The 26150-nt window shown below is 50.2% G+C and overlaps 9 non-coding genes across 9 annotated transcripts; all 9 read left to right on the top strand.

Moving 5' to 3' along the window:
* Nucleotides 1–42: 42 nt before the first annotated feature.
* Nucleotides 43–249, top strand: LOC126178508 (small nucleolar RNA U3). Its single transcript, XR_007536399.1, has one exon. It is a non-coding gene; the product is annotated as a small nucleolar RNA U3 (small nucleolar RNA).
* A 947-nt stretch (nt 250–1196) lies between these two features.
* LOC126178596 (U5 spliceosomal RNA) lies at nt 1197–1315 on the top strand. Its single transcript, XR_007536481.1, has one exon. It is a non-coding gene; the product is annotated as a U5 spliceosomal RNA (small nuclear RNA).
* A 2670-nt stretch (nt 1316–3985) lies between these two features.
* On the top strand, nt 3986–4192 carry LOC126178505 (small nucleolar RNA U3). Its single transcript, XR_007536397.1, has one exon. It is a non-coding gene; the product is annotated as a small nucleolar RNA U3 (small nucleolar RNA).
* Nucleotides 4193–5139: 947 nt separating this feature from the next.
* Nucleotides 5140–5258, top strand: LOC126178595 (U5 spliceosomal RNA). The gene has a single exon (XR_007536480.1). It is a non-coding gene; the product is annotated as a U5 spliceosomal RNA (small nuclear RNA).
* A 2669-nt stretch (nt 5259–7927) lies between these two features.
* LOC126178504 (small nucleolar RNA U3) lies at nt 7928–8134 on the top strand. The gene has a single exon (XR_007536396.1). It is a non-coding gene; the product is annotated as a small nucleolar RNA U3 (small nucleolar RNA).
* A 950-nt stretch (nt 8135–9084) lies between these two features.
* Nucleotides 9085–9203, top strand: LOC126178594 (U5 spliceosomal RNA). Its single transcript, XR_007536479.1, has one exon. It is a non-coding gene; the product is annotated as a U5 spliceosomal RNA (small nuclear RNA).
* Nucleotides 9204–17063: 7860 nt separating this feature from the next.
* On the top strand, nt 17064–17270 carry LOC126178569 (small nucleolar RNA U3). Its single transcript, XR_007536457.1, has one exon. It is a non-coding gene; the product is annotated as a small nucleolar RNA U3 (small nucleolar RNA).
* A 6393-nt stretch (nt 17271–23663) lies between these two features.
* On the top strand, nt 23664–23870 carry LOC126178503 (small nucleolar RNA U3). The gene has a single exon (XR_007536395.1). It is a non-coding gene; the product is annotated as a small nucleolar RNA U3 (small nucleolar RNA).
* Nucleotides 23871–24817: 947 nt separating this feature from the next.
* LOC126178593 (U5 spliceosomal RNA) lies at nt 24818–24936 on the top strand. Its single transcript, XR_007536478.1, has one exon. It is a non-coding gene; the product is annotated as a U5 spliceosomal RNA (small nuclear RNA).
* The last annotated feature ends 1214 nt before the right edge of the window (nt 24937–26150 follow it).

The raw sequence follows: 26150 nt of genomic DNA, 5'->3' as shown, positions 1-26150 counted from the left end.
CGGTCTCGTGGCATAAGTAGCGAGCGGTGATAGCTTGCTAGCAAGATCATACTTCACAGGATCATTTCTGTAGTATGTCTTCAACTCTCTCTAGTTCAAAGCTGGAGTAGACGTAACCACGATGATGAGTGGTAGCACTGTCCCTGAGCGTGAGGCTTGCGATCGAGATTCATCGCATCTTGGTTGTAATCGATGATCGTTCACCACATTCTGAGGGATGTGGGAAGGGAATAGCGCTTTCCGAGTGGTGGTTTTATTATATAGAATAGAAGCAAGCATAAGTCATACTTTTGGTATCGGGACCCGCGTCGTTGCAGCAATGTCGCTACAGGTTGTGGAAGGACTTTGATTGCGACATGTCATGAAAGCCTTGTGGGAGTTTATCGAGTGGCACGGGGACGAGCCATTTGATTTGGCCTGCTCCAAGTGCTAGGCTTGGATGACAACGACGTACTTTTGAGTTACAAGAATGAGTGAGCAACACAAGAAGAGTGCAATTGATGACGATAAACGGCTGACACACAACACAGTCTTGATAATCAGCACTAATGCATGATGCACGGAACATTTAGGAGGAGCGCGTTTGGCTAGCAAACATGAATTGAGTGATTTGCAAGGCACTGTTACCTGCAAGAAGGAATGCATGGAATTCGCAAATGAATAAGACTGGTTCAAATACTATCGACAGAAATTTTATTTCTGTTGTCAACTAGTATTAATTAGTTGTGTGGGAGCAGGGGGATATTTCCCTTGCACCATACATCTACATACAGGTTGCGTCTGATGTGGCCTAGTTTTGCGTTCAAAGAACTATCTAGTTGCCTGTTTTTTCAGTGAACGAGTGTGGTGGGGAGGAGAGAGATTAGTGTTAGATGCAGAGCAGTGCGGGCAGTTAGTTGTGTGTCTGACGGTGGGTCGCCGAGAGGAATTAGGCGTGCTGCCATCTGTCGGCAGGTGAGGTAATGAAGCAGCTTGAATGGTGACAGAAATGATGAAAATAGTTATCTAAAGAGTAATATCGACGACATTTGGCAGACACGTATTTCAGCGCTGACAGTTAGTTTGGGGTGTGTGCTTGCATGGCACTGGAAGTCTGTTGACGGTAGAGAAGTAGACAAGACGGAAAGAATTTTCCGCGTTCTCGCGGAGAAGCAATAGAGAAGCAGCCATAAGTATTGAAGTGAGGGCTTTGATCGGCACTCTGGTTTCCCTTCAAAACGAATAAATCTTTCGCCTTTTACTAAAGATTTCCGTGGAGGGGAACATTAAATGAGTCTATAAGGTATTTTTCGTAGTGCTCGGCTATTGCTGAGCCATAATCACAAGTAAAACGTAATGTAATTAGCAAGAGGTAGGTTGTGTTGTGAGAATGAAGGGCGTGGAGTAGCGGATCACGTTGGATCAGGTAGATGCTTTTTTAATTTGAAAATGCAATTGGCCGTTTCGTAGTATAATGAAACAAGTACATTTGCCCTGAAATGGCTTGCAGTGTGTTAGGCGATTGTGTAAAGAGAGAGAGAGAGCGCTATTTATTGTCCTGGAAACTCTTGGTGAACCCTTTCCGCATCTCAGTTCTAGATGATTTGAGGGTGTTTACTTGCACTGCAGTTGCCAACAGCATATAAGCCGATATTTGGAAGTGAATGATGAATTGAGAGGTTGGTTGGTTCGTTCGGGGAAGGAGACCAGACAGCGAGGTCATCGGTCTCATCGAATTAGGGAAGGACGGGGAAGGAAGTCGGCAGTGCCCTTTGAAAGGAACCATCCCGGCATTTGCCTGGAGCGATTTAGGGAAATCACGGAAAACCTAAATCAGGATGGCTGGCCGCGGGATTGAACCGTCGTCCTCCCGAATGCGAGTCCAGTGTCTAACCACTGCGCCACCTCGCTCGGTGAATTGAGAGGCTTTGTAATAAATACTAGTATGTGATTAGTAGATTGTGTTTTGAAACCCAAAATTATTTTTACCGCACAAGTTTGTGATTTGTAGGTATGATGTGAGTGAGATTTGGGCTGTAGATGGTGGTTAGTTGGGCAGGATGAGCATTTCAATTGTTTTCAATAGAGTGGATATTAGTGGCACTGGCTTGTTGCCATAATGTGGCATTGGTTCTTTGTTCATAACAGTGTACTCAGTTTTGTAGAAGATTTAGGTGAGAAAGAGACAGTTGTTGAATATGACATAGATAGCTAGAGATGAATTGAGTAGCAATTTCCTGGTAGTTGTAGTTTGGGTATGATGTGTCTCAGTGAGAGATAAATCTTGAAATGGAAGGGTTGTTCCTAGCTACAGTCTTGGAAACTATGTATCTGCTGTTGACTCCAATGTTTTCAAGATTACTTGTGTACAAAATTGGCCAGACTTTGCAGTTTCTTCTTCAGTAAATCAGTGGAAGGTGGTGCAGATAATGGTATAAATGTTCAGTGCCTCCTGTGAGTTGTTGATGCTGCTTGTCTTTTAAGTAAAATTGATAGGGGCTCTTGATTGACCCAGCCATAGACAGAGCTGGTGCATACTTGGCTTGAGAAGACTTTGGCCAGTAAATGATGAAATACCAACACATTGCTCACAACAAAGCTCCTTTCCCTGCATTCTAGTTTCCCTCGGGTATAGAGTGACATGATATTGGCAGATAATCACTTTGATCAGGCTGTTTGTTTTTTTTTTAATGCTCTTTTACCAGAATCCATTCATAGTGATAAGTGTGTTCTCTGGTGGAACACGATGAGAACATTGTGTGAAGTGCACAGAAGTAGCTATTTGAGTGTGTGTGAAAATGTGAGGTAACCACTGTTACTCCTAAATTTCTGTGGAATTAAGTTTTCTGTGTGTGTCTGAAAATCCAAGTGGTTCAAGTTGGTAGTTTATTTGTTGCAAGCGAAAAAAGCTTTTTAGTAAACTGAGGCACTAGCATTAGTTTCCTGTTCACTGTGACAAGGAAGCTAGTATAAAAAGTAGTTTGTGGTTTTGTTTGCAAAGAAGTGCTCATGGGATGTAAGCACTGCTTGAGATTATTCTGAGATGATTTTTTGAAGGGGGGGGGGAGATTGCTAAACATCTAGCATTTTAGTAAGGAGCTTGTCGGAGTAGTCGTAAAATTGTTATTTTATGAGAAATTTCTTTATTCATAGCACATGGCCATCATAGTTGAAGCATAAAGATTGGCATGGTATGCGTAGGTCTGTAAAATGTCCTGACAGTGATGTTCACAGAGACTTGTTGTATACTTTGATTCTTCATCTGTTTAACAGTAGACATAAGAAATGTATTAGTGGAGCAAGTAGCTGTGAAATTACTGGCGTATGATTGATAGTATGGACGTGGCGCTGAGTGGAAGTGTTTGTTTAGCTGTGGGTGTTTTCATAATTGCCATGTGAGGAAAAGCAATACTCGTGATAGGCGAAAAGAGATACAGAGAGAAACACATTTATTGCGAGTATTATATATCAGCAGCTCTTGGGCGGGTATCAAGCTAGACGCAAAGTGAAACGAAAGAGGAAGTATGCATGAAAGTGGCGATATATCGACAAGAGTTTGCACTGTTAGGGTGAGGTGAATAAACTAGTGCGGTGCGAAAATTTTCGAAGAGAGAGGCGGCTTTAAAGAAAGCACAAGAGTCGTATGAACGCCGTCTTGTGTGTTTGTCTTTCAGTGGCTATTTGGCATGTCTGCTTGCGCCATAGGATGCTACTGTATGTGCCCCAGGCCCCCATCTAGCGGCCGGAGGTGCAAGCGGTGTTTACATACAGTCTCGCGTGAGGCAATGGTCTCTCATTTCGGAAGACAAGAAGCACTGGTAGCGCACAAAATAGCTGAGTGAGATCATGGCGGCCAAGTAAGAGTAGAAGTAGGTTCTTTGCAGAATGTCCGAGCTTAAGAAATTCTTCGATAAATAAATCACGAAATGTGAAGAGTGTGTCGTATTCTCGTAGGGCGTGTTGACGGTCTCGTGGCATAAGTAGCGAGCGGTGATAGCTTGCTAGCAAGATCATACTTCACAGGATCATTTCTGTAGTATGTCTTCAACTCTCTCTAGTTCAAAGCTGGAGTAGACGTAACCACGATGATGAGTGGTAGCACTGTCCCTGAGCGTGAGGCTTGCGATCGAGATTCATCGCATCTTGGTTGTAATCGATGATCGTTCACCACATTCTGAGGGATGTGGGAAGGGAATAGCGCTTTCCGAGTGGTGGTTTTATTATATAGAATAGAAGCAAGCATAAGTCATACTTTTGGTATCGGGACCCGCGTCGTTGCAGCAATGTCGCTACAGGTTGTGGAAGGACTTTGATTGCGACATGTCATGAAAGCCTTGTGGGAGTTTATCGAGTGGCACGGGGACGAGCCATTTGATTTGGCCTGCTCCAAGTGCTAGGCTTGGATGACAACGACGTACTTTTGAGTTACAAGAATGAGTGAGCAACACAAGAAGAGTGCAATTGATGACGATAAACGGCTGACACACAACACAGTCTTGATAATCAGCACTAATGCATGATGCACGGAACATTTAGGAGGAGCGCGTTTGGCTAGCAAACATGAATTGAGTGATTTGCAAGGCACTGTTACCTGCAAGAAGGAATGCATGGAATTCGCAAATGAATAAGACTGGTTCAAATACTATCGACAGAAATTTTATTTCTGTTGTCAACTAGTATTAATTAGTTGTGTGGGAGCAGGGGGATATTTCCCTTGCACCATACATCTACATACAGGTTGCGTCTGATGTGGCCTAGTTTTGCGTTCAAAGAACTATCTAGTTGCCTGTTTTTTCAGTGAACGAGTGTGGTGGGGAGGAGAGAGATTAGTGTTAGATGCAGAGCAGTGCGGGCAGTTAGTTGTGTGTCTGACGGTGGGTCGCCGAGAGGAATTAGGCGTGCTGCCATCTGTCGGCAGGTGAGGTAATGAAGCAGCTTGAATGGTGACAGAAATGATGAAAATAGTTATCTAAAGAGTAATATCGACGACATTTGGCAGACACGTATTTCAGCGCTGACAGTTAGTTTGGGGTGTGTGCTTGCATGGCACTGGAAGTCTGTTGACGGTAGAGAAGTAGACAAGACGGAAAGAATTTTCCGCGTTCTCGCGGAGAAGCAATAGAGAAGCAGCCATAAGTATTGAAGTGAGGGCTTTGATCGGCACTCTGGTTTCCCTTCAAAACGAATAAATCTTTCGCCTTTTACTAAAGATTTCCGTGGAGGGGAACATTAAATGAGTCTATAAGGTATTTTTCGTAGTGCTCGGCTATTGCTGAGCCATAATCACAAGTAAAACGTAATGTAATTAGCAAGAGGTAGGTTGTGTTGTGAGAATGAAGGGCGTGGAGTAGCGGATCACGTTGGATCAGGTAGATGCTTTTTTAATTTGAAAATGCAATTGGCCGTTTCGTAGTATAATGAAACAAGTACATTTGCCCTGAAATGGCTTGCAGTGTGTTAGGCGATTGTGTAAAGAGAGAGAGAGAGCGCTATTTATTGTCCTGGAAACTCTTGGTGAACCCTTTCCGCATCTCAGTTCTAGATGATTTGAGGGTGTTTACTTGCACTGCAGTTGCCAACAGCATATAAGCCGATATTTGGAAGTGAATGATGAATTGAGAGGTTGGTTGGTTCGTTCGGGGAAGGAGACCAGACAGCGAGGTCATCGGTCTCATCGAATTAGGGAAGGACGGGGAAGGAAGTCGGCCGTGCCCTTTGAAAGGAACCATCCCGGCATTTGCCTGGAGCGATTTAGGGAAATCACGGAAAACCTAAATCAGGATGGCTGGCCGCGGGATTGAACCGTCGTCCTCCCGAATGCGAGTCCAGTGTCTAACCACTGCGCCACCTCGCTCGGTGAATTGAGAGGCTTTGTAATAAATACTAGTATGTGATTAGTAGATTGTGTTTTGAAACCCAAAATTATTTTTACCGCACAAGTTTGTGATTTGTAGGTATGATGTGAGTGAGATTTGGGCTGTAGATGGTGGTTAGTTGGGCAGGATGAGCATTTCAATTGTTTTCAATAGAGTGGATATTAGTGGCACTGGCTTGTTGCCATAATGTGGCATTGGTTCTTTGTTCATAACAGTGTACTCAGTTTTGTAGAAGATTTAGGTGAGAAAGAGACAGTTGTTGAATATGACATAGATAGCTAGAGATGAATTGAGTAGCAATTTCCTGGTAGTTGTAGTTTGGGTATGATGTGTCTCAGTGAGAGATAAATCTTGAAATGGAAGGGTTGTTCCTAGCTACAGTCTTGGAAACTATGTATCTGCTGTTGACTCCAATGTTTTCAAGATTGCTTGTGTACAAAATTGGCCAGACTTTGCAGTTTCTTCTTCAGTAAATCAGTGGAAGGTGGTGCAGATAATGGTATAAATGTTCAGTGCCTCCTGTGAGTTGTTGATGCTGCTTGTCTTTTAAGTAAAATTGATAGGGGCTCTTGATTGACCCAGCCATAGACAGAGCTGGTGCATACTTGGCTTGAGAAGACTTTGGCCAGTAAATGATGAAATACCAACACATTGCTCACAACAAAGCTCCTTTCCCTGCATTCTAGTTTCCCTCGGGTATAGAGTGACATGATATTGGCAGATAATCACTTTGATCAGGCTGTTTGTTTTTTTTTTAATGCTCTTTTACCAGAATCCATTCATAGTGATAACTGTGTTCTCTGGTGGAACACGATGAGAACATTGTGTGAAGTGCACAGAAGTAGCTATTTGAGTGTGTGTGAAAATGTGAGGTAACCACTGTTACTCCTAAATTTCTGTGGAATTAAGTTTTCTGTGTGTGTCTGAAAATCCAAGTGGTTCAAGTTGGTAGTTTATTTGTTGCAAGCGAAAAAAGCTTTTTAGTAAACTGAGGCACTAGCATTAGTTTCCTGTTCACTGTGACAAGGAAGCTAGTATAAAAAGTAGTTTGTGGTTTTGTTTGCAAAGAAGTGCTCATGGGATGTAAGCACTGCTTGAGATTATTCTGAGATGATTTTTTGAGGGGGGGGGGAGATTGCTAAACATCTAGCATTTTAGTAAGGAGCTTGTCGGAGTAGTCGTAAAATTGTTATTTTATGAGAAATTTCTTTATTCATAGCACATGGCCATCATAGTTGAAGCATAAAGATTGGCATGGTATGCGTAGGTCTGTAAAATGTCCTGACAGTGATGTTCACAGAGACTTGTTGTATACTTTGATTCTTCATCTGTTTAACAGTAGACATAAGAAATGTATTAGTGGAGCAAGTAGCTGTGAAATTACTGGCGTATGATTGATAGTATGGACGTGGCGCTGAGTGTAAGTGTTTGTTTAGCTGTGGGTGTTTTCATAATTGCCATGTGAGGAAAAGCAATACTCGTGATAGGCGAAAAGAGATATAGAGAGAAACACATTTATTGCGAGTATTATATATCAGCAGCTCTTGGGCGGGTATCAAGCTAGACGCAAAGTGAAACGAAAGAGGAAGTATGCATGAAAGTGACGATATATCGACAAGAGTTTGCACTGTTAGGGTGAGGTGAATAAACTAGTGCGGTGCGAAAATTTTCGAAGAGAGAGGCGGCTTTAAAGAAAGCACAAGAGTCGTATGAACGCCGTCTTGTGTGTTTGTCTTTCAGTGGCTATTTGGCATGTCTGCTTGCGCCATAGGATGCTACTGTATGTGCCCCAGGCCCCCATCTAGCGGCCGGAGGTGCAAGCGGTGTTTACATACAGTCTCGCGTGAGGCAATGGTCTCTCATTTCGGAAGACAAGAAGCACTGGTAGCGCACAAAATAGCTGAGTGAGATCATGGCGGCCAAGTAAGAGTAGAAGTAGGTTCTTTGCAGAATGTCCGAGCTTAAGAAATTCTTCGATAAGTAAATCGCGAAATGTGAAGAGTGTGTCGTATTCTCGTAGGGCGTGTTGACGGTCTCGTGGCATAAGTAGCGAGCGGTGATAGCTTGCTAGCAAGATCATACTTCACAGGATCATTTCTGTAGTATGTCTTCAACTCTCTCTAGTTCAAAGCTGGAGTAGACGTAACCACGATGATGAGTGGTAGCACTGTCCCTGAGCGTGAGGCTTGCGATCGAGATTCATCGCATCTTGGTTGTAATCGATGATCGTTCACCACATTCTGAGGGATGTGGGAAGGGAATAGCGCTTTCCGAGTGGTGGTTTTATTATATAGAATAGAAGCAAGCATAAGTCATACTTTTGGTATCGGGACCCGCGTCGTTGCAGCAATGTCGCTACAGGTTGTGGAAGGACTTTGATTGCGACATGTCATGAAAGCCTTGTGGGAGTTTCTCGAGTGGCACGGGGACGAGCCATTTGATTTGGCCTGCTCCAAGTGCTAGGCTTGGATGACAGCGACGTACTTTTGAGTTACAAGAATGAGTGAGCAACACAAGAAGAGTGCAATTGATGACCAGAAACGGCTGACACACAACACAGTCTTGATAATCAGCACTAATGCATGATGTACGGAACATTTAGGAGGAGCGCGTTTGGCTAGCAAACATGAATTGAGTGATTTGCAAGGCACTGTTATCTGCAAGAAGGAATGCATGGAATTCGCAAATGAATAAGACTGGTGGTTCAAATACTATCGACAGAAATTTTATTTCTGTTGTCAACTAGTATTAATTAGTTGTGTGGGAGCAGGGGGATATTTCCCTTGCACCATACATCTACATACAGGTTGCGTCTGATGTGGCCTAGTTTTGCGTTCAAAGAACTATCTAGTTGCCTGTTTTTTCAGTGAACGAGTGTGGTGGGGAGGAGAGAGATTAGTGTTAGATGCAGAGCAGTGCGGACAGTTAGTTGTGTGTCTGACGGTGGGTCGCCGAGAGGAATTAGGCGTGCTGCCATCTGTCGGCAGGTGAGGTAATGAAGCAGCTTGAATGGTGACAGAAATGATGAAAATAGTTATCTAAAGAGTAATATCGACGACATTTGGCAGACACGTATTTCAGCGCTGACAGTTAGTTTGGGGTGTGTGCTTGCATGGCACTGGAAGTCTGTTGACGGTAGAGAAGTAGACAAGACGGAAAGAATTTTCCGCGTTCTCGCGGAGAAGCAATAGAGAAGCAGCCATAAGTATTGAAGTGAGGGCTTTGATCGGCACTCTGGTTTCCCTTCAAAACGAATAAATCTTTCGCCTTTTACTAAAGATTTCCGTGGAGGGGAACATTAAATGAGTCTATAAGGTATTTTTCGTAGTGCTCGGCTATTGCTGAGCCATAATCACAAGTAAAACGTAATGTAATTAGCAAGAGGTAGGTTGTGTTGTGAGAATGAAGGGCGTGGAGTAGCGGATCACGTTGGATCAGGTAGATGCTTTTTTAATTTGAAAATGCAATTGGCCGTTTCGTAGTATAATGAAACAAGTACATTTGCCCTGAAATGGCTTGCAGTGTGTTAGGCGATTGTGTAAAGAGAGAGAGAGAGAGAGAGCGCTATTTATTGTCCTGGAAACTCTTGGTGAACCCTTTCCGCATCTCAGTTCTAGATGATTTGAGGGTGTTTACTTGCACTGCAGTTGCACAACAGCATATAAGCCGATATTTGGAAGTGAATGATGAATTGAGAGGCTTTGTAATAAATACTAGTATGTGATTAGTAGATTGTGTTTTGAAACCCAAAATTATTTTTACCGCACAAGTTTGTGATTTGTAGGTATGATGTGAGTGAGATTTGGGCTGTAGATGGTGGTTAGTTGGGCAGGATGAGCATTTCAATTGTTTTCAATAGAGTGGATATTAGTGGCACTGGCTTGTTGCCATAATGTGGCATTGGTTCTTTGTTCATAACAGTGTACTCAGTTTTGTAGAAGATTTAGGTGAGAAAGAGACAGTTGTTGAATATGACATAGATAGCTAGAGATGAATTGAGTAGCAATTTCCTGGTAGTTGTAGTTTGGGTATGATGTGTCTCAGTGAGAGATAAATCTTGAAATGGAAGGGTTGTTCCTAGCTACAGTCTTGGAAACTATGTATCTGCTGTTGACTCCAATGTTTTCAAGATTACTTGTGTACAAAATTGGCCAGACTTTGCAGTTTCTTCTTCAGTAAATGAGTGGAAGGTGGTGCAGATAATGGTATAAATGTTCAGTGCCTCCTGTGAGTTGTTGATGCTGCTTGTCTTTTAAGTAAAATTGATAGGGGCTCTTGATTGATACAGCCATAGACAGAGCTGGTGCATACTTGGCTTGAGAAGACTTTGGCCAGTAAATGATGAAATACCAACACATTGCTCACAACAAAGCTCCTTTCCCTGCATTCTAGTTTCCCTCGGGTATAGAGTGACATGATATTGGCAGATAATCACTTTGATCAGGCTGTTTTTTTTTTTTTTTTAATGCTCTTTTACCAGAATCCATTCATAGTGATAACTGTGTTCTCTGGTGGAACACGATGAGAACATTGTGTGAAGTGCACAGAAGTAGCTATTTGAGTGTGTGTGAAAATGTGAGGTAACCACTGTTACTCCTAAATTTCTGTGGAATTAAGTTTTCTGTGTGTGTCTGAAAATCCAAGTGGTTCAAGTTGGTAGTTTATTTGTTGCAAGCGAAAAAAGCTTTTTAGTAAACTGAGGCACTAGCATTAGTTTCCTGTTCACTGTGACAAGGAAGCTAGTATAAAAAGTAGTTTGTGGTTTTGTTTGCAAAGAAGTGCTCATGGGATGTAAGCACTGCTTGAGATTATTCTGAGATGATTTTTTGAGGGGGGGGGGGAGATTGCTAAACATCTAGCATTTTAGTAAGGAGCTTGTCGGAGTAGTCGTAAAATTGTTATTTTATGAGAAATTTCTTTATTCATAGCACATGGCCATCATAGTTGAAGCATAAAGATTGGCATGGTATGCGTAGGTCTGTAAAATGTCCTGACAGTGATGTTCACAGAGACTTGTTGTATACTTTGATTCTTCATCTGTTTAACAGTAGACATAAGAAATGTATTAGTGGAGCAAGTAGCTGTGAAATTACTGGCGTATGATTGATAGTATGGACGTGGCGCTGAGTGTAAGTGTTTGTTTAGCTGTGGGTGTTTTCATAATTGCCATGTGAGGAAAAGCAATACTCGTGATAGGCGAAAAGAGATACAGAGAGAAACACATTTATTGCGAGTATTATATATCAGCAGCTCTTGGGCGGGTATCAAGCTAGACGCAAAGTGAAACGAAAGAGGAAGTATGCATGAAAGTGGCGATATATCGACAAGAGTTTGCACTGTTAGGGTGAGGTGAATAAACTAGTGCGGTGCGAAAATTTTCGAAGAGAGAGGCGGCTTTAAAGAAAGCACAAGAGTCGTATGAACGCCGTCTTGTGTGTTTGTCTTTCAGTGGCTATTTGGCATGTCTGCTTGCGCCATAGGATGCTACTGTATGTGCCCCAGGCCCCCATCTAGCGGCCGGAGGTGCAAGCGGTGTTTACATACAGTCTCGCGTGAGGCAATGGTCTCTCATTTCGGAAGACAAGAAGCACTGGTAGCGCACAAAATAGCTGAGTGAGATCATGGCGGCCAAGTAAGAGTAGAAGTAGGTTCTTTGCAGAATGTCCGAGCTTAAGAAATTCTTCGATAAGTAAATTGCGAAATGTGAAGAGTGTGTCGTATTCTCGTAGGGCGTGTTGACGGTCTCGTGGCATAAGTAGCGAGCGGTGATAGCTTGCTAACATCTCCGGCGGTACACCGAAAGGTTACCGCCCTTCGATAGTGCACTTCGCGCTAATCGAAGTGTTAGGGGTTCCAGGTGCCAGCCAGCCAGCCAGCCAGCCAGCCAGCCAGCCAGCCAGCCCGCAGCAGCAGCAGTTCGCGGTCCCGGCCTGCAGCAGTGGTCAGCCAGCCAGCCAGCCAGCCAGCCAGCCAGCCAGCCTGCCAACCCTCCGGTGGCAGCAGCAGTCCAGCCAGCAGCAGCAGTCCAGCCGGCAGCAGCAGCAGCAGCAGCCGCCGCCGCCGCCGCCGCCCCCGCCGCCCCCGCCGCCCCGGCCCTGTCCGCGGCAGCAGCGTCCCTGCCTCTCGCCGTCGCCGTCGCCGTCGCCGTCGCCGCCGTCCGTCCGCCGTCCGTCGTCTCCCAGTGTGTGTCCTGTCCTTTTAGTGCTGTGTTTTTTCTTTCTTCTTCTTGTCGTCATGTCCGCCCCCACCACCACCGTCACTACTACCACCACCGCCATCGTGTATACGTCCCCTTCCGCCGCCTCCACCACAATCACTTGGTGTGCCCAGTCCCATCCCCCTCCTTCCATCCCTCCCCTCCTCTCTATCCCTTCGCCCTCGCTCTTTGTGGCCCCCTCTCCCGCTTCCTCCTCTCGTTCTGATCCCTTCCCCCCACTCCCCCAGCCTGTCACTGCAGCTCCGGCTAGGGTGGTGGCCCGTCGGGCCACTGCCCACGCCCAGCTCTCCCCGTCGCCATCGCCATCGCCATCGCCACCGCCGTCATCATCATCGTCGCCATCGCCATCACTGCCACATTCGCCTGCACCGTCACAGTCACTTCCTCCGGCGCCGACTGCTGCGTCCGTGCCGGGACCTGTCCCTTCCCACCACCTCCCCATCGTTCCCGTCCCTCCTGTCACCACCCGCCCATCTGCCGCTGTCAAACGCCCTAGTGGCGCCTCCACTTCCTCTACTCCTAAAAAGGCTCCCCCCCGCCCCCCATCCCCACCCCAAAATGCCATGGACGTCTCCCCACCAGGCCCCGCTCCCTCCTCCTCCTCCTCCTCCCCACCCGGTCTCTACAAATATCTCCTGTCCCGTCCCGATCCTTCCTTCCTCGAGGCCCGGAATCTCTCCCTCCTCCTCCGCCAACATTTCCCAGGCGCCCCCATCTCTCTCCTTACTCCCAGACGGGATTCTGTTCTTATCTCCTCCCCCAGCCCGACCCTCCATACTGACATCCTCTCCCGCCTCCCCATCACCCGTTTTGGTCCTCACGCCTCCCTCACCCCTGCTCCCTCCCCATCTCCTACCCGCCAACCCCAACCCCCGCGTCGCCCGCCGACCCTCACCGCCGTGATCACTCGGCTTAGTCCGTCGATCACGGAGGAGGAGGTGCTGGCGGAGCTGAAGGCCCATCCCACCCTGGAGGTGCGGGTGGTCCGCCGCATCTTCAACGCAACCGGCCCCACCCGCCTTATGCGGGTTTTTTCTGAGGACGCCCCCTCCATTGACCGTCTCCTGAAGGAGGGTGCCCTCCTCTTCAATCAGCGGTACAAGGTTGACCCCTCCCGTTCCCCCCCTCAATCCCTGCGCTGCCAGAGATGTCTGCGCTACAATGCACATCCAACAGCAGAGTGCCGCGAGGCCCCAACCTGCCCGCATTGTCGGCAAGCGCACTTCCTCCGGCAGTGCCCCAACCTCCAATCCCCTCCCTCCTGTAATACCTGCAGCCTCCCCCACCCCACCTACTCCCAAAAGTGTAAAGGCCGACCCCCTCCCGCCACTCCTGAACTCACCGTCCCTGTCCGTCCCCTGGACGCCCCCACCCCTCCTGGCAATTCCCTTCGTCCCCCCCCCACTGCTGAGGACATCATCAGGTTCCTCACCATTGTCCTCCAAAACGTCCATCCCTTTCAGCGCCCCCACACCTTACAACAGATCTCCCTCGCCGCCCGTTCCATCTTCCACCTTAAAATGTACGCCACCTTTTCCAATAACCAGGCCCATTTCACCTTCTCCCGCCTTGACACCCTCGTATAAGTCCTTACCATGGCGCGACAGCATCGTATCCTTTTCAACAATATCCGCTCCCTTCCCGCCAACAAGAACCTCTTCCTACACACCCTTGCTACCCACCGTGTGGATGCCTTCCTCCTTAATGAAACCTTCCTCCAACCCCACCACTCCATCCACACCTCCCCCTATCTCCTCCACCGCTCCGATAATCCCCTCCCAGTTGCGCGTGGCGGAGTTGCCATTGGCCACCACCGCCAGATCCCCGTTCGGCTCCAACCTCTCCTTCCCGACCCCACCGAACACCTGATCCTTAGTCTCTTCTTCCCCGGCCTTACCATTACCTGTGCCACCATCTATGTCCGCCCCAACGCCCCTCTTCCTTTCGACTTCCTCTCCCACATCGACCGTACCTTCTCCTCCTATGTGATCGCCGCCGACCTCAACATCCATAGTCGCTCCGCTGCCCAGTTACGGCGGTGGCATCGGTTCCTCTCCTCCCTTCAAGGCGACCTCATCCCCATCCCCCAGCACACCCGTCCCGAATCCAACTCCACTCCCGATGTTATTCTCTCCTCCCCCAACCTCCTTGGTCGCATTACGGTGGATGTCCTGGAGCCTATTGGTAGCGACCATCTCCCTGTCCTCCTCACCGTTTCAGACGGCCGTCACCCCCGCCCCGACCCTCGTCATGACCCTCCCCCTAAGTACATCCATGACTATTCCCGTGCCGACTGGAATGCCTACCGGGATACCCTCTCCACTCAGGTCGATAGCCACCCTCTCGCCTACCGCCGTCCCGATGATGTCACCCATGCCGCCTCCTTTCTCCAGCAGACCTTGTCTGAGGCCGTGGAGGCCCACGTCCCTACTGTTGCAATCCACCCCCACCGTCCTACCTTACCACCACAGGCCGTCCTCCTCCTCCGTGAATCCCGTCGTCTCTACCGTGCCTTCCTCCGCACGCGTGACCAGGACACCCTACGACGCCACCGGCAACTACAGCGACACATTCGAAATTTGCTCGCGGCTAAGAAACGCCGGGACTGGCGACAGACATGCACCCGTTTAAATGCTACCCTCCCTATAAACTCGTCCAAGTTCTGGACCGCCTTCCGTCGCCTTACCGGAACCAAACCCTCCCCCTACTATCCTCTTCTCCACGATGATCACCCCTTCCCTGACGCCCTTAGTAAGGCCAATCACTTTGCCTCCTACCTGTCCGATGTGTTTTCCATCCCTGATGATCCCCAGTTCGATTACTCCCTCTTCCCAGATATCCGCGATCGAACTGACACCTCTGTCACTCCCCTCGCTCCTGGTTTCCAGTACTTGGACAACATTCCACACACAGACCTTAATGCCCCCATCACCACACAGGATCTCATCACTACACTCCGCACCAAACGCAACACCGCTCCTGGTCACGATCGTGTCACCTACCGTCACCTTTGTGAAGCTCCTGTCTCTTTTCTCTCCACCCTGGCCAGGCTCTACAATGTAGTCCTGTCCACTGGTTACTACCCCGACCTGTGGAAAACCTCCCGTATCCTCATGTTCCTCAAACCTGGCAAACCGCCGTCCGCCGTTTCCTCCTACCGTCCCATCAGCCTTACCTCGGTCTTCAGCAAGGTCCTGGAATCTATCCTCACCCGCCGCATCCACCAGCATCTCCGCCAGCACCGCCTCCTCCCCGTTACCCAGTGTGGCTTTCGGCCGTCCTTCTCTTCCGACGATCTTCTCCTTCACCTCACTCACCTCCTTTCCGAACAGCTCAATTCCCGTCGCTCCGCAATCTTCCTCTCTCTTGACCTCGAACGCGCATATGACCGCGTATGGCATTCCGGTCTCCTCTTCAAGCTCCAAACCTTCGCCCTTCCCATTAACTACGTTCGTCTGATCGGTTCCTTTCTCTCCCGCCGTCCTTCCCATGTCACCATCCATAACACTGATTCCTACACCTTTTTCCCCTCCGCCGGTGTGCCCCAAGGCTCCGTCCTCTCCCCCCTTCTGTACTTGTTGTACACGGCGGACATGCCGCCGCCGTCACCCCCCGTCCACCTTCTCCAGTTTGCCGATGACACCGCCTTCCTTGCCCTTGCCCCCACCCTGCGACGCTCCCAACACCTTCTCCAATCCCATCTTGACCGGTTCACCGCTTGGTGCAACCAGTGGTTGCTCAAGGTCAATCCTTCCAAAACCCAGGCGATCATTGTAGGCAAAACCACTCCCTCCTTCCGCCTCCTTGATTTCTATCTCACCGTTTATGGCCGTCCCATCGCTCTCACCCCCACCCTTAAGTACCTTGGCGTCACCCTCGACCGTCGCCTCTCCTGGACTCCCCATCTCCAGACAATCCAAGCCAAGGCACGTTCCCGACTCCGTCTCCTCAAGCTCCTTTCCGGCCGAACGTGGGGTCTGGACCCCTCCACCATCCTCCACACCTATAAGTCCCTCATCCGCCCTATCCTCTGTTACGCCCATCCCGCCTGGATCTCCGCCCCCCCTTCCTTTTATAAATCCCTCCAAATCCTTGAACGCCATGCTCTCCGCCTTGCCTATCGCATCCGTCTCCCTTCCCCCACGCGGATCCTCTATGACCTTATCCCCTTCCCCCACCTCCTCCTCTTCCTCGAAAGGATACGAATCCTATACACCTCCCGTAAACTCGATCCTCCTCACCCGCTCGTCTCCCCGATCCTCTCCCACCCCCGCCCGCTGCCGCGCCTGTACTCCCATGTCCCACCTGGTCTCCATCTCTCCACCCTCCATACCCTCTCCCAAGGTGGCTTCCGCCAGCTCCCCCTCCCTGATGATGTCCTCCTCCCCTGCATCTACCCCTCCTATCAACTTTGATCCTTCCCCCCCCTCCTGTGTCCTTTCCTTTCGGCACCCTCCCTCCCCCCCTTTCCCTTCCCTTCTCTTTCCTTTCCCCCTCCCTCCTACCCTCTCCTCCGGGCTTCCCCTCCCCCTTCCTCCCTCCCCCTCTCTCCTTTGCCCATGGCATCTCTGCTCTCCCCTCTCCCATCTCCCCTTCCTCCTCCTCCACCCCCCTCTTAACAGGTCCCCGGACTCGTACACGCTCAGTGAACATTCGCGCGCCGGAGACCATCGCCACCAGTGTTCAGTGTGTGTGCATCGTTTTGTGTTTCGTGCAGTTCCGACTCAACTGTTCACATGTGCCGTCGCCGTTCGCCGTGTTTTGTGCGCCATGTTTCCAAGTGTTAGTGTTTTTTCGTCCAACGTGAACGGCTTCTTGTCTCTTGTTTTTTTTGTATCTCCATGTTTTTGCCCGCCGTCTTTTTTTGTATGTCACCGCTCTATCATGTTTATTGTGCAACTAAAGGCTGAAGAGCAGCGTACCATGCTGCTGCCAGCCCACCTGTATAGGTGTTTAAATTACAATAAAGGAAAAAAAAAAAGCTTGCTAGCAAGATCATACTTCACAGGATCATTTCTGTAGTATGTCTTCAACTCTGTCTAGTTCAAAGCTGGAGTAGACGTAACCACGATGATGAGTGGTAGCACTGTCCCTGAGCGTGAGGCTTGCGATCGAGATTCATCGCATCTTGGTTGTAATCGATGATCGTTCACCTCATTCTGAGGGATGTGGGAAGGGAATAGCGCTTTCCGAGTGGTGGTTTTATTATATAGAATAGAAGCAAGCATAAGTCATACTTTTGGTATCGGGACCCGCGTCGTTGCAGCAATGTCGCTACAGGTTGTGGAAGGACTTTGATTGCGACATGTCATGAAAGCCTTGTGGGAGTTTCTCGAGTGGCACGGGGACGAGCCATTTGATTTGGCCTGCTCCAAGTGCTAGGCTTGGATGACAACGACGTACTTTTGAGTTACAAGAATGAGTGAGCAACACAAGAAGAGTGCAATTGATGACCATAAACGGCTGACACACAACACAGTCTTGATAATCAGCACTAATGCATGATGTACGGAACATTTAGGAGGAGCGCGTTTGGCTAGCAAACATAAATTGAGTGATTTGCAAGGCACTGTTATCTGCAAGAAGGAATGCATGGAATTCGCAAATGAATAAGACTGGTTCAAATACTATCGACAGAAATTTTATTTCTGTTGTCAACTAGTATTAATTAGTTGTGTGGGAGCAGGGGGATATTTCCCTTGCACCATACATCTACATACAGGTTGCGTCTGATGTGGCCTAGTTTTGCGTTCAAAGAACTATCTAGTTGCCTGTTTTTTCAGTGAACGAGTGTGGTGGGGAGGAGAGAGATTAGTGTTAGATGCAGAGCAGTGCGGGCAGTTAGTTGTGTGTCTGACGGTGGGTCGCCGAGAGGAATTAGGCGTGCTGCCATCTGTCGGCAGGTGAGGTAATGAAGCAGCTTGAATGGTGACAGAAATGATGAAAATAGTTATCTAAAGAGTAATATCGACGACATTTGGCAGACACGTATTTCAGCGCTGACAGTTAGTTTGGGGTGTGTGCTTGCATGGCACTGGAAGTCTGTTGACGGTAGAGAAGTAGACAAGACGGAAAGAATTTTCCGCGTTCTCGCGGAGAAGCAATAGAGAAGCAGCCATAAGTATTGAAGTGAGGGCTTTGATCGGCATCTCCGGCGGTACACCGAAAGGTTACCGCCCTTCGATAGTGCAATTTTCGCGCTAATCGAAGTGTTAGGGGTTACAGGTGCCAGCCCGCAGCAGCAGCAGCAGCAGCAGTAGCAGTTCACGGTCCCGGCCTGCAGCAGTGGTCAGCCAGCCAGCCAGCCAGCCAGCCAGCCAGCCAGCCAGCCAGCCTGCCAGCCCTCCGGTGGCAGCAGCAGTCCTGCCAGCAGCAGTCCAGCCCGCAGCAGTCCAGCCAGCAGCAGCAGCAGCAGCAGCAGCCGCCGCCGCCGCCGCCGCCGCCCCGGCCCCGTCCGCGGCAGCAGCGTCCCTGCCTCTCGCCGTCGCCGTCGCCGTCGCCGCCGTCCGTCCGCCGTCCGTCCGCCGTCCGTCCGCCGTCTCCCAGTGTGTGGGTCCTGTCCTTTTAGTGCTGTGTTCTTTCTTTCTTCTTCTTGTCGTCATGTCCGCCCCCACCACCACCGTCACTACTACCACCACCGCCATCGTGTATACGTCCCCTTCCGCCGCCTCCACCACAATCACTTGGTGTGCCCAGTCCCACCCCCCTCCTTCCATCCCTCCCCTCCTCTCTCTCCCTTCGCCCTCGCTCTTTGTCGCCCCCTCTCCCGATTCCTCCTCTCGTTCTGATCCCTCCCCCCACTCCCCCAGCCTGTCACTGCAGCTCCGGCTAGGGTGGTGGCCCGTCGGGCCACTGCCCACGCCCAGCTCTCCCCGTCGCCATCGCCGTCACCGCCGCCTCCACCACCACCGCCATCTTCATCGACTTCACCGTCGCCGTCACTGCCACCTTCGCCTGCGCCGTCACAGTCATTATCTCCGGCGCCGACTGCTGCGTCCGTGCCGGGACCTGCCCCTTCCCACCACCTCCCCATTGTTCCCGTCCCTCTTATCACCACCCGCCCATCTGCCGCTGTCAAACGCCCTAGTGCCGCCCCCACTCCCTCTGCTCCTAAAAAGGCTCCACCCCGCCCCCCATCCCCACCCCAAAATGCCATGGACGTCTCCCCACCAGGCCCCGCTCCCTCCTCCTCCTCCTCCTCCTCCCCACCCGGTCTCTACAAATATCTCCTGTCCCGTCCCGATCCTTCATTCCTCGAGGCCCGGAATCTCTCCCTCCTCCTCCGCCAACATTTCCCTGGCGCCCCCATCTCTCTCCTTACTCCCAGACGGGATTCCGTTCTTATCTCCTCCCCCAGCCCAACCCTCCATACTGACATCCTCTCCTGCCTCCCCATCACCCGTTTTGGCCCTAACGCCTCCCTCACCCCTGCTCCCTCCCCATCTCCTACCCGCCAACCCCAACCCCCGCGTCGCCCGCCGACCCTCACCGCCGTGATCACTCGGCTTAGCCCGTTGATCACGGAGGAGGAGGTGTTGGCGGAGCTGAAGGCCCATCCCACCCTGGAGGTGCGGGCAGTCCGCCGCATTTTTAACACGACCGGCCCCACCCGCCTTATGCGGGTGTTCTCTCAGGACGCCCCCTCCATTGACCGTCTCCTGAAGGAGGGTGCCCTCCTCTTCAATCAGCGGTACAAAGTCGACCCCTCCCGTTCCCCCCCTCAATCCCTGCGCTGCCAGAGATGTCTGCGCTGCAATGCACACACAACAGCCGAGTGCCGCGAGGCCCCCACATGCCCGCATTGTCGCCAAGCGCACTTCCTCCGGCAGTGCCCCAACCTCCAATCCCCTCCCTCCTGTAATACCTGCAGCCTCCCCCACCCTACCTACTCCCAAAAGTGTAAAGCCCGGCCCCCTCCCACCACCCCTGAACTCACCGTCCCTGTCCGTCCCCTGGACGCCCCCACCCCTCCTGGCAATTCCCTTCGTCCCCCCCCACTGCTGAGGACATCATCAGGTTCCTCACCATTGTCCTCCAAAACGTCCATCGCTTTCAGCGCCCCCACACCCTCCAACAGATCTCCCTCGCCGCCCGTTCCATATTCCACCTTAAAATGTACGCCACCTATTCCAATAACCAGGCCCATTTCACCTTCTCCCGCTTTGACACCCTCGTCTAAATCCTTATCATGGCACGACAGCATCGTATCCTTTTCAACAATATCCGCTCCCTTCCCGCCAACAAGAACCTCTTCCTGCACACCCTTGCTACCCACCGTGTGGATGCCTTCCTCCTCAATGAAACCTTCCTCTAACCCCACCACTCCATCCACACCTCCCCCTATCTCCTCCACCGCTCCGATAATCCCCTCCCAGTTGCGCGTGGCGGAGTTGCCATTGGCCACCACCGCCAGATCCCCGTTCGGCTCCAACCTCTCCTTCCCGACCCCACCGAACACCTGATCCTTAGTCTCTTCTTCCCCGGCCTTACCGTTACCTGTGCCACCATCTATGTCCGCCCCAACGCCCCTCTTCCTTTCGACTTCCTCTCCCACATCGACCGTACCTTCTCCTCCTATGTGATCGCCGCCGACCTCAACATCCATAGTCGCTCCGCTGCCCAGTTGCGGCGGTGGCATCGGTTCCTCTCCTCCCTTCGAGGCGACCTCGTCCCCATCCCCCAGCACACCCGCCCCGAATCCAATTCCACTCCCGATGTTATTCTTTCCTCCCCCAACCTCCTTGGTCGCATTACGGTGGATGTCCTGGAGCCTATTGGTAGTGACCATCTCCCTGTCCTCCTCACCGTTTCAGACGGTCGTCGCCCCCGCCCCGACCCTCGTCATGACCCTCCCCCCAAGTACATCCATGACTATTCCCGTGCCAACTGGGATGCCTACCGGGATACCCTCTCCACTCAGGTCGATAGCCACCCTCTCGCCTACCGCCATCCCGATGATGTCTCCCATGCCGCCTCCTTTCTCCAGCAGACCTTGTCTGAGGCCGTGGAGGCCCACGTCCCTACTGTTGCCATCCACCCCCACCGTCCTACCTTACCACCACAGGCCGTCCTCCTCCTCCGTGAATCCCGTCGTCTCTACCGTGCCTTCCTCCGCACGCGTGACCCGGACACCCTACGACGCCACCGGCAACTACAGCGACACATTCGAAATTTCCTCGCGGCTAAGAAACGCCGGGACTGGCGACAGACATGCACCCGTTTAAATGCTACCCTCCCCATCAACTCGTCCAAGTTCTGGACCGCCTTCCGTCGCCTTACCGGAACTAAGCCCTCCCCCTACTATCCTCTTCTCCACGATGACCACCCCTTCCCTGACGCCCTTAGTAAGGCCAACCACTTTGCCTCCTACCTGTCCGATGTGTTTTCCATCCCTGATGATCCCCGGTTCGATTACTCCCTCTTCCCAGATATCCGCGATCGAACTGACACCTCTGTCCCTCCCCTCGCTCCTGGTTTCCAGTACTTGGACAACATTCCACACACGGAACTTAACGCCCCCATCACTACACAGGATCTCATTACTACACTCCGCACCAAACGCAACACCGCTCCTGGTCACGATCGTGTCACCTACCGTCACCTTCGTGAAGCTCCTGTCTCTTTCCTCTCCACCCTGGCCAGGCTCTACAATGTAGTCCTGTCCACTGGTTACTACCCTGCTCTGTGGAAAACCTCTCGTATCCTCATGTTCCTCAAACCTGGCAAACCGCCGTCCGCCGTCTCCTCCTACCGTCCCATCAGCCTTACCTCGGTCTTCAGCAAGGTCCTGGAATCTGTCCTCACCCGCCGCATCCACCAGCATCTCCGCCAGCACCGCCTCCTCCCCGTTACCCAGTGTGGCTTTCGGCCGTCCTTCTCTTCCGACGATCTTCTCCTTCACCTCACTCATCTCCTTTCCGAACAGCTCAATTCCCGTCGCTCCGCCATCTTCCTCTCTCTTGACCTCGAACGCGCCTATGACCGCGTATGGCACTCCGGTCTCCTCTTCAAGCTCCAAACCTTCGCCCTTCCCATTAACTACGTTCGTCTGATCGGTTCCTTTCTCTCCCGCCGTCCTTCCTATGTCACCATCCATAACTCCGATTCCTACACCTTTTTCCCCTCCGCCGGTGTGCCCCAAGGCTCCGTCCTCTCCCCCCTTCTGTACTTGTTGTACACGGCGGACATGCCGCCGCCGCCACCCCCCGTCCACCTTCTCCAGTTTGCCGATGACACCGCCTTCCTTGCCCTTGCCCCCACCCTGCAACGCTCCCAACACCTTCTCCAATCCCATCTTGACCGGTTCACCGCTTGGTGCAACCAGTGGTTGCTCAAGGTCAATCCTTCCAAAACCCAGGCGATCATTGTAGGCAAAACCACCCCTTCCTTCCGCCTCCTTGATTTCTATCTCACCGTTTATGGCCGTCCCATCGCTCTCACCCCCACCCTTAAGTACCTTGGCGTCACCCTCGACCGTCGCCTCTCCTGGACTCCCCATCTCCAGGCAATCCAAGCCAAGGCACGTTCCCGACTCCGTCTCCTCAAGCTCCTTTCCGGCCGTACGTGGGGTCTGGACCCCTCCACCATCCTACACACCTATAAGTCCCTCATCCGTCCTATCCTCTGTTACGCCCATCCCGCCTGGATCTCCGCCCCCCCTTCCTTTTATAAATCCCTCCAAATCCTTGAACGCCATGCTCTCCGCCTTGCCTATCGCATCCGTCTCCCCTCCCCCACGCGGATCCTGTATGATCTTATCCCCTTCCCTCACCTCCTCCTCTTCCTCGAAAGGATACGAATCCTCTACACCTCCCGTAAACTCGATCCTCCCCACCTGCTCGTCTCCCCGATCCTCTCCCACCCCCGCCCGCTGCCGCGCCTGTACTCTCATGTCCCACCCGGTCTCCATCTCTCCACCCTCCTTACCCTCTCCCAAGGTGGCTTCCGCCAGCTCCCCCTCCCTGATGATGCCCTCCTCCCCTCCATCTACCCCTCCTACCAACTTTGATCCTCCCGCCCTCCTCCCGTGCTTGCTCCTCCGGGCATCCTCCCTCCCTTCTCTCCCTTTTTCCCTCCCTCCTCCTTTTCTCTCCCCTTCTCCCCCGGGCCCCCCCTCCCCTGTCCCTCTCCCTCTTGCCCCCGTCTCCCCCGCCGTTGGCATCCTATTCTCCCCTCTCCCCCCACCTCCCCCCTGTTCCACTCTTGGCAGGTCCCCGGACTCGCACACGCTACGTGGACTTTCGCGCGCCGGAGATCGCCGCCATCAGTGTCTTGTGTGTGCCGTCGTGTTTCGTGTTCAGTGTTTCCCGTCACGCTCCGTTGTTCACCAGTGCCATCGTCTTCTTCAGTGTCTGTGCGTCGTCTCAACAGTTTGCAGTGTGGTTTATCGTCAAGTGTGAACGGCTCCGTGTTTGTCTCTCTGTGTCTCCTATTTTATCGCCCACCATTTTGTGACTTTTCTGTTTTTCTCCTGTTTTTTGTGCTTCTGTCTCATTTGGCTGAAGAGCAGCGTAGTGTGCTGCTGCCAGCCTGCTTATTGTATAGGCATTAAAATGACAATAAAGTAAAAAAAAAAAAAATAGCTTGCTAGCAAGATCATACTTCACAGGATCATTTCTGTAGTATGTCTTCAACTCTCTCTAGTTCAAAGCTGGAGTAGACGTAACCACGATGATGAGTGGTAGCACTGTCCCTGAGCGTGAGGCTTGCGATCGAGATTCATCGCATCTTGGTTGTAATCGATGATCGTTCACCACATTCTGAGGGATGTGGGAAGGGAATAGCGCTTTCCGAGTGGTGGTTTTATTATATAGAATAGAAGCAAGCATAAGTCATACTTTTGGTATCGGGACCCGCGTCGTTGCAGCAATGTCGCTACAGGTTGTGGAAGGACTTTGATTGCGACATGTCATGAAAGCCTTGTGGGAGTTTCTCGAGTGGCACGGGGACGAGCCATTTGATTTGGCCTGCTCCAAGTGCTAGGCTTGGATGACAACGACGTACTTTTGAGTTACAAGAATGAGTGAGCAACACAAGAAGAGTGCAATTGATGACCATAAACGGCTGACACACAACACAGTCTTGATAATCAGCACTAATGCATGATGTACGGAACATTTAGGAGGAGCGCGTTTGGCTAGCAAACATGAATTGAGTGATTTGCAAGGCACTGTTATCTGCAAGAAGGAATGCATGGAATTCGCAAATGAATAAGACTGGTTCAAATACTATCGACAGAAATTTTATTTCTGTTGTCAACTAGTATTAATTAGTTGTGTGGGAGCAGGGGGATATTTCCCTTGCACCATACATCTACATACAGGTTGCGTCTGATGTGGCCTAGTTTTGCGTTCAAAGAACTATCTAGTTGCCTGTTTTTTCAGTGAACGAGTGTGGTGGGGAGGAGAGAGATTAGTGTTAGATGCAGAGCAGTGCGGGCAGTTAGTTGTGTGTCTGACGGTGGGTCGCCGAGAGGAATTAGGCGTGCTGCCATCTGTCGGCAGGTGAGGTAATGAAGCAGCTTGAATGGTGACAGAAATGATGAAAATAGTTATCTAAAGAGTAATATCGACGACATTTGGCAGACACGTATTTCAGCGCTGACAGTTAGTTTGGGGTGTGTGCTTGCATGGCACTGGAAGTCTGTTGACGGTAGAGAAGTAGACAAGACGGAAAGAATTTTCCGCGTTCTCGCGGAGAAGCAATAGAGAAGCAGCCATAAGTATTGAAGTGAGTGCTTTGATCGGCACTCTGGTTTCCCTTCAAAACGAATAAATCTTTCGCCTTTTACTAAAGATTTCCGTGGAGGGGAACATTAAATGAGTCTATAAGGTATTTTTCGTAGTGCTCGGCTATTGCTGAGCCATAATCACAAGTAAAACGTAATGTAATTAGCAAGAGGTAGGTTGTGTTGTGAGAATGAAGGGCGTGGAGTAGCGGATCACGTTGGATCAGGTAGATGCTTTTTTAATTTGAAAATGCAATTGGCCGTTTCGTAGTATAATGAAACAAGTACATTTGCCCTGAAATGGCTTGCAGTGTGTTAGGCGATTGTGTAAAGAGAGAGAGAGAGCGCTATTTATTGTCCTGGAAACTCTTGGCGAACCCTTTCCGCATCTCAGTTCTAGATGATTTGAGGGTGTTTACTTGCACTGCAGTTGCACAACAGCATATAAGCCGATATTTGGAAGTGAATGATGAATTGAGAGGCTTTGTAATAAATACTAGTATGTGATTAGTAGATTGTGTTTTGAAACCCAAAATTATTTTTACCGCACAAGTTTGTGATTTGTAGGTATGATGTGAGTGAGATTTGGGCTGTAGATGGTGGTTAGTTGGGCAGGATGAGCATTTCAATTGTTTTCAATAGAGTGGATATTAGTGGCACTGGCTTGTTGCCATAATGTGGCATTGGTTCTTTGTTCATAACAGTGTACTCAGTTTTGTAGAAGATTTAGGTGAGAAAGAGACAGTTGTTGAATATGACATAGATAGCTAGAGATGAATTGAGTAGCAATTTCCTGGTAGTTGTAGTTTGGGTATGATGTGTCTCAGTGAGAGATAAATCTTGAAATGGAAGGGTTGTTCCTAGCTACAGTCTTGGAAACTATGTATCTGCTGTTGACTCCAATGTTTTCAAGATTACTTGTGTACAAAATTGGCCAGACTTTGCAGTTTCTTCTTCAGTAAATGAGTGGAAGGTGGTGCAGATAATGGTATAAATGTTCAGTGCCTCCTGTGAGTTGTTGATGCTGCTTGTCTTTTAAGTAAAATTGATAGGGGCTCTTGATTGACCCAGCCATAGACAGAGCTGGTGCATACTTGGCTTGAGAAGACTTTGGCCAGTAAATGATGAAATACCAACACATTGCTCACAACAAAGCTCCTTTCCCTGCATTCTAGTTTCCCTCGGGTATAGAGTGACATGATATTGGCAGATAATCACTTTGATCAGGCTGTTTGTTTTTTTTTTAATGCTCTTTTACCAGAATCCATTCATAGTGATAAGTGTGTTCTCTGGTGGAACACGATGAGAACATTGTGTGAAGTGCACAGAAGTAGCTATTTGAGTGTGTGTG

Source organism: Schistocerca cancellata, chromosome 3 (assembly GCF_023864275.1).
Source record: "Schistocerca cancellata isolate TAMUIC-IGC-003103 chromosome 3, iqSchCanc2.1, whole genome shotgun sequence".
NCBI classification, from domain to species: Eukaryota; Metazoa; Arthropoda; class Insecta; order Orthoptera; family Acrididae; genus Schistocerca; species Schistocerca cancellata.
The sequence above is the reverse complement of the archived record's forward strand: the minus strand, read 5'-3'. Positions and strand labels throughout refer to the sequence as shown.